Source organism: Anser anser, assembly GCF_964211835.1.
Source record: "Anser anser genome assembly, chromosome: 5".
Classification (NCBI taxonomy): domain Eukaryota; kingdom Metazoa; phylum Chordata; class Aves; order Anseriformes; family Anatidae; genus Anser; species Anser anser.
In genome coordinates, this window is record NC_139725.1 from 20,244,363 (window position 1) to 20,256,472 (window position 12,110).

General features: G+C 43.7%; 1 protein-coding gene across 10 annotated transcripts in view; it reads right to left on the reverse strand.

Annotated features, from left to right (window-relative positions):
- Positions 1-12,110, reverse strand: part of TSPAN4 (tetraspanin 4) — a 411,936-nt gene that overhangs the window by 18,170 nt on the left and 381,656 nt on the right. The window lies entirely within an intron of this gene.

A 12,110-nucleotide genomic window follows, 5' to 3' on the forward strand; every position in this document is an offset into this window, starting at 1 on the left:
AATAAAGTTCTGCTTTAGAGGCCTTTGCAGTGCTCGAGAGTTGAGTCTCTCTCTCGGGTACAGCAGGCTGCTCTTGGGCCCACTGGTCACCAAGAGACAGCATCCGAACCGACTGCAAGTGCCTCTCTCCCAGTATAACCACATGTACACGTTTGTATAGAATCAAGCAAACAAAAAAAGGAAGGAACATTTTTATATTACTGTTATGCATATTCACAGCTTAACCTGATTTTTCTGCTATAAACGCAAAGCACTGAGGAGCTGCTCAGATATGCCCATCCATTCCCCCTCACTGGGTGCTCCTCAACGACAGCCGAGGTACAGCAGGAAAGGTGAGCAGACCTGCCCCTTCTTCTTCTCCATTAATCTGCTCTAAATCTGACTGAAAAATACAACACTACTCAGATCTTTTTGCTGCAGCAGTCAAAATGACAACCAAAATAAATTCACAGCTTGCTTCACAGGGACAGTCTAAGGCAACGCCTGTCTCTCTTCCACATCGGACATCGGACAGACCAAACGTATTCTTTGGTAATTGCGTCTCTGACACCAGTCATTCCAGCTATGGGCATCCAAAATGAAACAACCGATGCTAACTTTGAGTTAAAGCTATTGTGCTTCTACCATACACTAGGATTTTCCATCCGTGTTGTTCACACGGAATTGTTTTTGTTTGCTCCTGGAAAAAAAGTGGATGCAAAGCATTTCCCACAGTGTAAAAGAGGAACTTTGAACCCACTACGTCATAATCATTACGGGGTAAATGTAAAGTTACTCAACGACACGACTCCACGACAAACTATGACTTCAGAAGTTCATCACAATGAAGAAATCTCTGCTGCACGTGCAAAGGTGGTGCTAGGTCTCTCTGGTTCTCTCATTTCCTTCTTAGAGGTTTACTACCACCAAGCAGAGCCACTGACAGAATACAGCTCTGGGGTAGTACAAGAAAAAGCTACTGCTTACTCTCAACACCTTGACTGTCAAGCAAGCACTTTCTCGCGGATGACTATCTTGAACAGGAGGTGCTCTGCTCCCACTGCAATTATCATCGAAGCTGCTTTTGATTTTACGCAGAGAGAATACACAGTCACTGGAACATTATTAGAACAGAAAACCAAATCTGAAAGCTATTATTAAGCTTGAAGTTAGCTGAGAAAATTACAGGCAATAAATGATGAAGTTACATGTGTTTGGGATTCCTAGCCTTCTTTTAGGAATTAGACTGGGCTGGGTTTCAGCTCTTCACTTACCCTCAACTCCCTGTGCCTTGTCTGGACCTCCTGTGGTCTCGAGCAGAAACACCAGAGAGGATGGGTAGGCACAGTTGTGCTGTTAGCTCAAGAGAGGCTCTGAAATTTAGCTAGTATCCTACAGAAGTAGTGAGGTAATTCGATTGTTGAAAAACTAATTCAGAAAGGGACAGGTGAAGAGGAACAGCCTAGCTGAGGGCAGATATCTAACTATTAGATTTATTGCCTTGAAGACAAAAGAGGAAGGTCTATTTGGAATATTAATTTATCAGACTTAAGAAAATCTGCCCTGCCAAGTAAGAGAGCTATGCATCAACCTACAATTCCCATCACCGCTAATCTGGAGGAAGGGGGATGAGGTCAAACAAAACAGTGATGCTTCTCTGAAAGGCACGTGGCATCCTACCAGATGCAAAATGTGAAGTTTGCACTTCCGCACTCAGATTTTGATTTGCAAACCGATGCAGTGGCTCAACATGATAATCCCTTTTACCCGGGCTCACAGGCTGCCCTTGTCAAGGCAATCTCCATGTCCTACTTGAGATCAACGATGTTTAATAACTTGCGATCAACATTTATAAAGTACTTCAACATCAGGAGTAATGTTTTGTTAGCTCGTGTGTGCTTTAACACGGTCTCAACAGACTGCCTCTCCATGAGTTCCTGCTCTTCCTTTTTACCTGCAGAAGATTCACTAATGAGCAACTTGCAGAGGCAAAATGAAAGCAAGCCCTCTCCTTCTCATAAAGTTAACCACTTTTCCCTGCACAAATAGTATAAGAATTTTATGTTGTGAACACAACTGGCAACAGACTTCCACATTTCAGAAACGGAGTGAACAGCAAAACATTGCTTAAGAAAACAGGCATTACATGACCAGTTCCTGCACTAGCATTTCAAAGCATCAATGCTTTGAAATCAAGTCCCTTCACATCAATTCATGCGCATTGTATGACCCATTATTATTATTTGTTGGTTTAAAAAGAAAGTGTCTGTTTGAATATCTTGCTTAGAAGGGGACATAAGCGTTTTATAACCCCACGCTGTATGTGTGTCTCATTTCCTTCTCTCTCATCTCCAGGCAGTCTCTCGACTGCTTGCTTCTTTGCAAGAGGCAGGCATACAGATGCTGTGAACACTACCTCCAGATTTCTTTACTTTTTTATTCCATGTCCACTGACATGGGAAGCTATCTAGAAGTCTTATAGTTTAATATATATACATATACACATACATATACAGCTTTGTATTTATTTGAGTGACTGTAAATGTAGCATTTTACATAGTCCTCCTTTATATGAGTTTCTAACTGATCTTCTAACCAAGTGTGCTGTAAATGCACCAAAGAGTGCTGTTCTCTGAAGAGCAGCTGATTTAAAACCTTTTTCAAAGAGTTACTCCTCAAAGCATTCACACTCTGCCGTATGCTTATGCTAGGGTCAAAAAGGTGTTTGGCATCCCCCGCAGCCTTTCACCCTGCCAAGCTGATACGGCTGCACCGTAACTCTCACCTCTCCGTACGATTCTGCCTGCCTTCACCTCCCTGCAACCCCGCTGAGTATGGTGGGGATCCAGAAACAAGGGTGAAAGTTTTGACCTGGAAAAACTCCTACAGATGGGCTGATGCTCCCATGAGAGACAGGAGAAAAACTGCCGAGCCTGATTTGAAGACAACAACAAATTTGGTATGGTGAGAAAATGGATGTGAGAGTCACCCCTCGCGCTGAGCACAGAGCCCTCAAAGCAACCTTGTGCAGCACAACCGAGAGAGCCCTTTCTATTAATGTGTGTCTATTAACTAGTTGGTCTTGACACAGAAGCAGCCTTGAACTTCTAAGAGTCCAGACAAGGCATTAAGCAAGACCACTTCCCTCATTCAGGCCACAAGGAGTTCAGGGTCCACGTGCAGTCCTATTAAAAGCACATTAGTCTTTGCTCGAATGACCTGCCTGCGAGGTTTTAACATGGACATTTTTTCTTACCTAACTGAAGCGCTGTTTGAAGCTCTAGACACGTGATTCCTACTGGTTTCGATCAGAGTTAAACAAAACTCAACACCTACTTTTGGAACATGACTGGCAAACCCTCCTCCAGTTCATTCTGTTTCCTGCTAGCCTGGATTTTGTTTGTTCCTCAAAATATGTTTGGAATAGCAGAAACTTTTAAATACATCTTTATTCTAATTTAATTGTATATTTGATTTAAAAGAAAACTCACAAAACACTCCCGGCTGCCTCTTTTTCTGCCTTCCATTTGACTTTTTCCGCAAATGATCTTTCTGAAAATGAAATGCTGCAGCAGAGTGATTCATCAAGTCTGCTGAAAGGCGATCCCACCCAGCATTCACCAATCTGTCAGCTTCTCTTGTTTGTCTCTGCGCTACCAGTCCTCAGCCGGGCAAAACGTCTATCACAAAACAGGAGCTGTAAGTACTGTATTAAATATTCTGCAATTCGAATCTGCTGTGTTCTCCCATACACAAGCCATGCCTTTGGCAAAGCATAATACTTGTGAAGGAGCACAACGAAGCATAATAAAAAACTCTCAGCAGGCAAACCATTATTCTAAATGAGATGCCTATTTTTAGTCATGTGGATTTCCGTAGAAGAAAGGGTTTCTGAAAGGTTAGGCAGTAAGAACCTTTTATCAATCTGGAAGTGAAGCAGAGAAAAATTCTTCTTCTCCTTAGGATTCATCAGGCAAAAGATGAGAGGAGTGAGCTTCTACCTGGCACCACTTCCATGCGAATTCCTGCAACTTCTGGCTTCAGTCACATTGGAGGTTTACTCCTGTTTGTTAACATCACCAGGTTTCAGTGGCGTTTCTGCTAAGAGAAGTTCAATGTGTCCTGCTGCTCAGTGTGGAAATCCACTATAAAGCAGCACAAGATCACCACTTCTTAGAGCAGGGCATACACATGGCTAGCACTTTACCTAACGTCAGATACTGTTCCCACTAAATGAGCACAAATATTTTCCCACCTTCTCCCATCAGAGCCTAATTTGGCTCTTCAATATCTCATTGCCTTATTAAAAAGACTTTCTAAAAAACAAATGATACCACTCTATGGTACACAGGTCATGTGCAGAGAGCTTCAGGCACTGAAGTACAGCAGTATCTGAACAAGAGGAGAGCTGCAGGACCTGTGGCAGGACTGGAGAGTAACTGCAGCCGAGGTCGGTGGCTGGAAGCAGCTGATGCAGCGAGGGAGAAGGGGCAGGGATCTGTCCCAGCCTCATCTACATCACAGCAGCGGCCAAACGTCCCTTACACACACCTTACTTAAACCTGTGTATAAATTCAGGCCAAGTTAAGAAGTGGTTCCTTGGGACAGCTACTAAAGCTGTAGCAATTCACACGTAAGGCTTGTTTTACTCTCGGTTGTGTCCCCTCTTTGCTTCGGAAATGCAGAGCCCACGAGGGGAGCTGTGGCTGGCTGGCAAGCCCAGCGCAAGGCCAGCACCCTTCAAGAGGACCAGGAGCTGCCAGACTCCTCCTTCCCTTCCTGGTAAAAGCCACGGAACTGCAACAACAAGTTGTATCTGTGCAGAGCCCCGGTTTTGCCAGTATTTACAATCGGTATGATACAACTCTCTGATTAAGCTGAAGCCACAGTGACACTGAAGAGCGAAATCCTTTCTGCTGTCCCGGCACACTGTGAGGCCTTGTTGCAATCCTCTCTGGAGGAAGGGCCAAAAGCAGCCTCTTGGGGAGATCTTTCTTTATCAGCTCCTTTTCAACTCGCTGCCAGCGTGAGATGTCACTTACATTCTGGCATAGCCTTTAGGCAAAGGCCAGACAGAGGATGCCTGCAGCAACCCCAGCTTTCTAACCCGCAGGTAAATAGACTTTTAATTTCAAGCCTCAGTACTTCTCTACCACATCCTGAACGAAAAAATTCCACCCAGCCAGCTCCCAAACTGGACAAAGCCACTCAGCAGCGCTTCAATATAGGTAAGTAAATATTCCTGACCTTTCTGGTGATTGCTTCCCCTACCTCTCTGCCTCTCCACTCGGGTAGGAGAAGCTGCAAGGAAATGACAAAATATCCAATAGTTTCTCACCAGGCAAAACTTTAAATGTAATGCCTTGATGATCATTTTCTACAAATAGCAGGGAGTGGGAAATCGAATGTAAACAGAAAGTACCTGATCTATAAGGTCATTTGTGGGAGCCCTCTTGCCTGCTAAGAAGAGACGAGATTGATTGTACCAACAGGTAAGGCTTGTTTTAAATGAGATGTCCCCAAGCCTGTCTATAAGAGTAAGAAGCTCAGGGCAATACATGTTTTCTTCAGCCCTGACCTCCTCGTACCATCTGCCTCTCAATAGAAATCTTGTAAGATTTTAGGATAAAGACTACTGAGCTAAGTAAGAGGCATTGCATGAGTTTTGCTGACATCTGGCAGTCAAGGGACAACAGACTCATTTCTTGTCAGTGCCACCAGTGTTACACAGCATCTCCAAGATGCTTTAGTCAGCTCTGGGAGATTCCCCCTTCCTCGCTTTCTCTCCAGATGTGAAACAGCTCCAGGTCTTAACATTTTCTTGTAATTTCTTCCTTAAAAACAGCAAGCTGCTTGCTTACTGAATTTTCTTTTCCTAATTTGACTGTAAAAGCCTACCTCAGGAATCAAACGTTTAGGAATCTTCCAAGGTTGCTGAAATGCTTATTGACTCTAGCCATGTTTGATACCAGCAGAGATACACCGTCACTGGCTGCGTAACTTCAGAGGATGAGCGGAGAACAGAAGAACAGAAGATCCTAAGAAATGATCTGGCTGTGGGAAGTAGCTGTGCGGCAGGCTTCCTATATGCTCCTGAAAAGTCATGGCTTGTCTTGTGTTTCAGTTCTTTATTGATAAAACAGAAGATATCACACTGCACTTGTGCCACAAAATTCATCACAAAATTTGGAGCGAGCATTTAATACCAAAAACTACCTGGGACATGAAGCCCTGTACAGAATCTGAGCTAATTAACGGAGTTACTGACCTGAGAGGGACAGTAACCCTCCTGACACTGAGAGGGTTAAATTGAGGTCCAGCAGGAAGCAAAAGAAGCAAGCAGGAAGCTTGGAGCAAGAAGCTGGTGAAACTTCGAGTCTCCCACCACAAGAACCAGGAACTTGCAGTAGCTTTTATTAGAAAAAAACTAACAAGGAAGCCAAAGAGCTTGGGTTTTCAAATCTGTTTTTCTGGGGTCCGGGGTTTGTGCATACAATTAACTGCAGTTTCAACAATCTTCTGCCCCTGTGCACCTGCTTGTGCTCAAAAGCAGGTGTCAAGGCACCTGACACGGCATACAGCTGAGGCTGCAAGAGAGGCAGCCTCCGAAACATCCCTGTACTGTTCATACCATTAAAACACCAACAAATCCCAACAGCAGCTTTACTGTTGCTTTGTTTTAAACAGAGATCACAAGTATCACAAGTCACTAGGCTTTGCCAATCAAACTTCTTGTGCAAGAGCAAATTCACGTGTTTTCAGGAAACCACAGCTCATTTTGTTCAAATGTTTCCTTTAAAGTTCAAGGGGAGAGAGCTGTTTTCTCACAAAGTGGATGTTTAGCTACCCGTCATTGCTGGTGTAAGTGGAAAGTACACTTTTCTTTAGCCAAGGAGGTCACTGCAATCTAATCTGCTCTTATCCACAGCAACAGCTGAATAACTTGTGCATCAGGTCCCCAAGCTTGTTTAAATAAAGCATATCATAACTAGCTCAGAGAGAAGGGCTCAAAATATTAAGATGCACATTCTTAGCTTGATACAGACTTAATCCAATGGCGCAGCTGACTACTTATTTAAGAGGATGGGTACATGCAGCTCTCTATCCTCTGTGGCACCCTGTGCATTGAGACTCCAAAGTGAGACTGTCCTCCACCTCCTTAAAAAAAAAAAAAAAACTCAGCTCATTTATTTTTAGTGAACCTGGGAGTAAAAGCCTTGAGCATGAATTCTTTGCTTGCTGCTTCTTGTTTTAGGGTAGTTTGCACGGTGCAGTGAGCATGGGGAAAGGGCTAGGTAAAACCATGCAGGTAAATCAAATCAATTACATACACAGAAGGCTAACACAACTAATTAATTACTAGGACATTAAGTGAATTCTTCTAGAGCATTATGCATTTTGAGTGACAAAAGTCTCACCAGCATATTGGAGGAATTTCCATGAGAGAACACAAAGGTGCATGTTTTTTGTGAAATACAGAATTATTAATACAGCACTGTGGATGCTTTTTATGATGATTCTTTATAAGAAACCTTTTGTTCACATGTAAATAAACTCTTCTTCAGGTTATTACGCTGGCTGGGGAAAATGATACTAACATCCTCAATAGCAGTGACACCAGCAAAGTCGGGTGCTGTTGTTACCCAGCATCGCCATTTCCCTTCCAGAATGCAATTTCCCTTTGTCGTTAGGTTTTCTCCGTGTACTTGCTCCGAAGATGACTGACTCAGAAAAGATCTGTCCCCTTTTTCCAGCCATGTGTCCCACCAGCTGCTGTTCTCAGCAATGCACATCATCAGGAGTATCAGCCTCGTGTCCCACAGATCTCCCAAATGATCCTCAAAGCCTTTGTCTCCTTCGGGTGTCAACCCTCCTACTTACTCATTTCCCCACAGTAAGAGTAATTCCTTCCCTGCATGTCCCAGTAGATAGCAATTTTGCCTTGATCTTCACTGGCTATAGGACCACTTCTGTGCCACGGTGTAAAGACTCCTCTGAGCCATGTTCATGTATTGAAATCCCATGTACACGGAATCTACAACAGCAGAAAAGGGAAATGCCCGTTCTTTCAAAACCTGTGCTTATGTTGAGAATAATTCCAGGATATCTGTATTCAGCCTCTTTGCCTTTTTTCCAAGATACTCACTTTCATTTGTCCTCAACAGCCATCAGTATATCCTCAGATAAGTAAATTGGGAAGGATGCTAATTAATGTGATACATGCTGTTTAGCCTTTGTTTGCCAAGAGACATGAAAGGTGGGTTGGAGTTATGTTTCAAGTGCTAACAACCTGTTATCTCCATCTATGCAGACCAAAAAAAAAACCCTAAAAAAAACCAAATACCTAGGGATGTACATGTCAATAGAGCTTGAGATCCAATTAGCTGCCACAAAGGCTTCAGAGCGTGCAGAGGCAAACTGAAGCAAGGAGACAAGCCTCTTTCCTTGTAGGAACTGATGACCATTGTGCGATGATATATTAGGCGGAACAGTGACATTGGACACAGACTCCTTTGCAGATGCTGTGTGCTGAGAAGGGGAAAGCCAGTAGGTTACTCACAGAGATGAAGGACTTGGCCACTTGCCCACTAAGCCATTTGTTGCAGCCTTCCCATGGGATCAACTGTAGTTTCAATTATTTACGATACTCATTTACTTAGCTTAAAGGTGAATGAGAGGGCTTTCAAAGCAAATCTACTAAAATATCAGGGGAGGAATGACAGCAAAGGCAAACCATACCCTATGCTCTCCCTGTGCCAAGAGAAGATGGGCCAGTCCCACAAACCATGTTAAGTGGGGGCTCTCTGTCAAATTCATCATCCAAGGAACCTCATTTCTTCTTAAATTCACAACTGTGATAGGAAAATATAAGCCAAAATACAGAATTTCTCCAGTGCTGTGAAGTAAATACATTTCTGAGCAAGTCACAACAATTACACCCTACCTAGATCTGAATGGTGGCACCTGAACTTTGCTGGAGGCGATGGGAAAGGCACGTAAGCTCCCCGGGGTTTATCACCAGCACTGCATGTGCCACCTCCTGGTGGCAGACCTGATCTGCCAGGCCTAGCATTGTCAGCTCCACCAGCAATTAGTGACCACCAGGGTAAGCTGTAAGGCAAGAGGGGGAGAGGGCTGGTTACATCATGTCCTCAGGGGAAGAAGTGTTCCTGGTTCCTTAGAACAAAGAGTCTGGTGATAAACCACCTTTCTCTTGCTGGAACTACAATACACATCGAAAAAATAAAGAAAGAAAGAAAGAAAACCAAAACAGATTAAAGCCCACTGCAGGGTTAATATCTGTTACTCTGCCTGGAGAAACTTGTCTGAAAAGGCAGGCTGGCAGAGAGATGCTGTGGATTGCACGAACTGTGTCTTCCTAAATCCAGGGACCGTTAGTCCTTAGGGGAAAGTGAGCTATGCACACAGCCTGCTTTATTATTCTTAAGATATGCTTTCTCTGAAATGAACTCATTTTAAATAAATAATGCTGTGAGGAGAATTACCACTGTCCTCGGAGGGAACGGAATGGCAGGCGAAGTCATGCTCGTGACAGCAAGCTTTATGCCTACCGTGGGAGGATCTCTGCTCAGCCTCCAGGTGGGAGGACTGCACATGGCAGCCCCAGAGCAAGAGGGTAGCAGAAGTCCTGGCTCTGGGGAAAGGCATGCTTGGAGAGACAGAGGGCTCTGCGGGAACACTTGGCTACTTTGCAGAAACTCAGCAAGACCATTTGAAGAGCTGCCAGGCTTTATTCTGAAGAAAATGGAGAAAGATCTCAATATCCTCCTGGCGAAACACCAGAGAAGGTAATTATCTCCATACCTACATTTTCTTCCTTGAAAATATGTTCTTTTCTTCTAATCACACAGACATGCACTTACAAGAATCAAAGGTTACGTGAAATACCAGCTCGTCAGCTAGTAGAAATCTGCCTGGCTCCACGATAATCAGTGGAGTTGCTCGCATTTCTGCTTACTTGGCATCAGTCACATAGGCTCTCCAGTGGCTCAGAAACATCTTTCTATTGGAGTACATGCAAGTTTGTAAACCATTCCCTCTCCAAAACAGCATTTCTGACATCGTGGGAGTTCTGACCTTCACAAGCAACTGGAATTACTGTTTTTAATCATCAGGTAGCTTTTAAGTGGAGATATTATGGACTGGTAAATAAAATGTCTTGGAAAGCTAGTAGATGACAAAAGCAACAGAAGTGAGTAACTGCTATTAAATGCCTCTTTCATTTTAACGAAACAATTGCAGCTCTTCACCGTATACTCCATAGAAAACAGATTTTATCGTGAAGGGAATGATTTGGGACTCAGTGACTGAAACGAAAACTACATGGAGATTGCTTTCCATAATAACAGAAAACAAGCACATAAACAACCTGCCAGTCACACTTCCATAACACAAAATGCAAGTTTCCAACATCCTCTCTATTTCTAATCATGTCACAAAAAGCTGCATTTCTCTCATGAAGTGAGGCAGGTTGAATGGAGAAGGGAACACAGTTGTTTCGCCACATGTTAAACAGAGATGAATGGCAGTGTCTTCATACAGACAGGGTACTGGGGGCCTGCAATGTTTCCATACAGAACCACAAAATTGTTGACATAAAATTGGCGTTTAGTAAATGAACAGCAGAAACCCTGCTAAATGCAATAAATCTGGATGAAAGGAGAAACTGGAAATCTTGGAGAAAGGTTCACCTCAAACTGCTACTGCCTGGGGAGCCTCCTATACCCCAGAATGTGATCCATTCATGGGTCCCGAGCGAGATTATGATCTGAGCCACCCTCACCTAACCCGATAAAACCCAGACATACTAGTAAGCTGTTGGAGATCACTTTACCAGATATAGCTGGACTACAGGTAAGCAGACTTCCCCAGTGAAAGGGGATCCCCGTGTTGTGACAGAAAATACTCAAGAGACCAGTGAGTGACTTGCTATCACCATGAGGTAACATAAAATTATTCACTTTGCTAATGTTTACCAGGTATGTATGTAGTAACTGATTTCCTTGAGTGGAATTGTGGGGTGGTCTGTGTACTTGGTCAGAGGATCCGAAACCGTGGCAATACCAATGCCAGCATTTGCCCCAGGTGCAGGGTCGAGCAGACCTGTGGCACTCCAGTTCAATTTCACGGTGTCTGAAGATCCCCCAGAGTTGCTGGGTCTCATTCAAACAGGGAAAGGAAAGGGGAAGGAGACACAGTCTGGGGTGCCAAGAACCTCCTGCAACAACAAGCAACTTTGCTGCCCAGGAAGAGGAAGCGATGCTGTGCTTTTCTTCTTTGATTATTGAATTCTAGTGCTCGTAAAACCACTAAAAGCCTGACTTCACAGCCTGAAATCTTGTACCGTAATACAAAACGTACTGCATCAACGTGATGCCTGGCCTATTAAACTGTCCCATTCCAAATCCAAAGGAGTCACTGTTTAGGAAAAAGGAAGAAAATTTGCAGAGTTGGTCCCTCTCGGCCTGGCTGCCTCTCAACAACAGAACAAGGTCACATCTAAAAGTATATAGAGAACTGTCTACAATAATCCAGACTCAATCAAATCACTGCCGGCCACAACACCATCTCCTTCAGATGGCAATCACTTTTAATCAGTTCCAAGCACAAGCTGCATCTTAATCAGGATCCTTAAAGGGCATATCTCCACTGGATAATTTCACCTTGAATTAATTGACTGCCAGTCACCTCGAGGTCACTGACACATTTGTAAAGGTTAGTTTGGACAATCTCCAGACACCTCGGATTTGCTTCTGAGATCAGGCTACAGTGATATTAGCTGGGCACAAACACGTACGTAGTGCCCAATATCACCTATAAAGCCACACAAATTGCCTGAGGCGACTGCCACTCAATCACAGGACAGCCCTTTGGTGAGTGCAAGCCTATGGCATGGGTTTTATCCTGTCACCAACCTGCTATGCTAATTCGTCTCCTTTCTTTCTCTTCCAAAAATCCCTCCAGTCCTAAAAGCTTTCTGGCAAGTAGGAACAGAACACTGGGTTTGTTTGGTTTGTTTTTCCTGTTTATTTTGGCTGTAACATACACCTACCGCACATTCATACAAATTTTCCAGAAGAGGACCTGTTTCCGAAAGGTTGAGCTGAAGA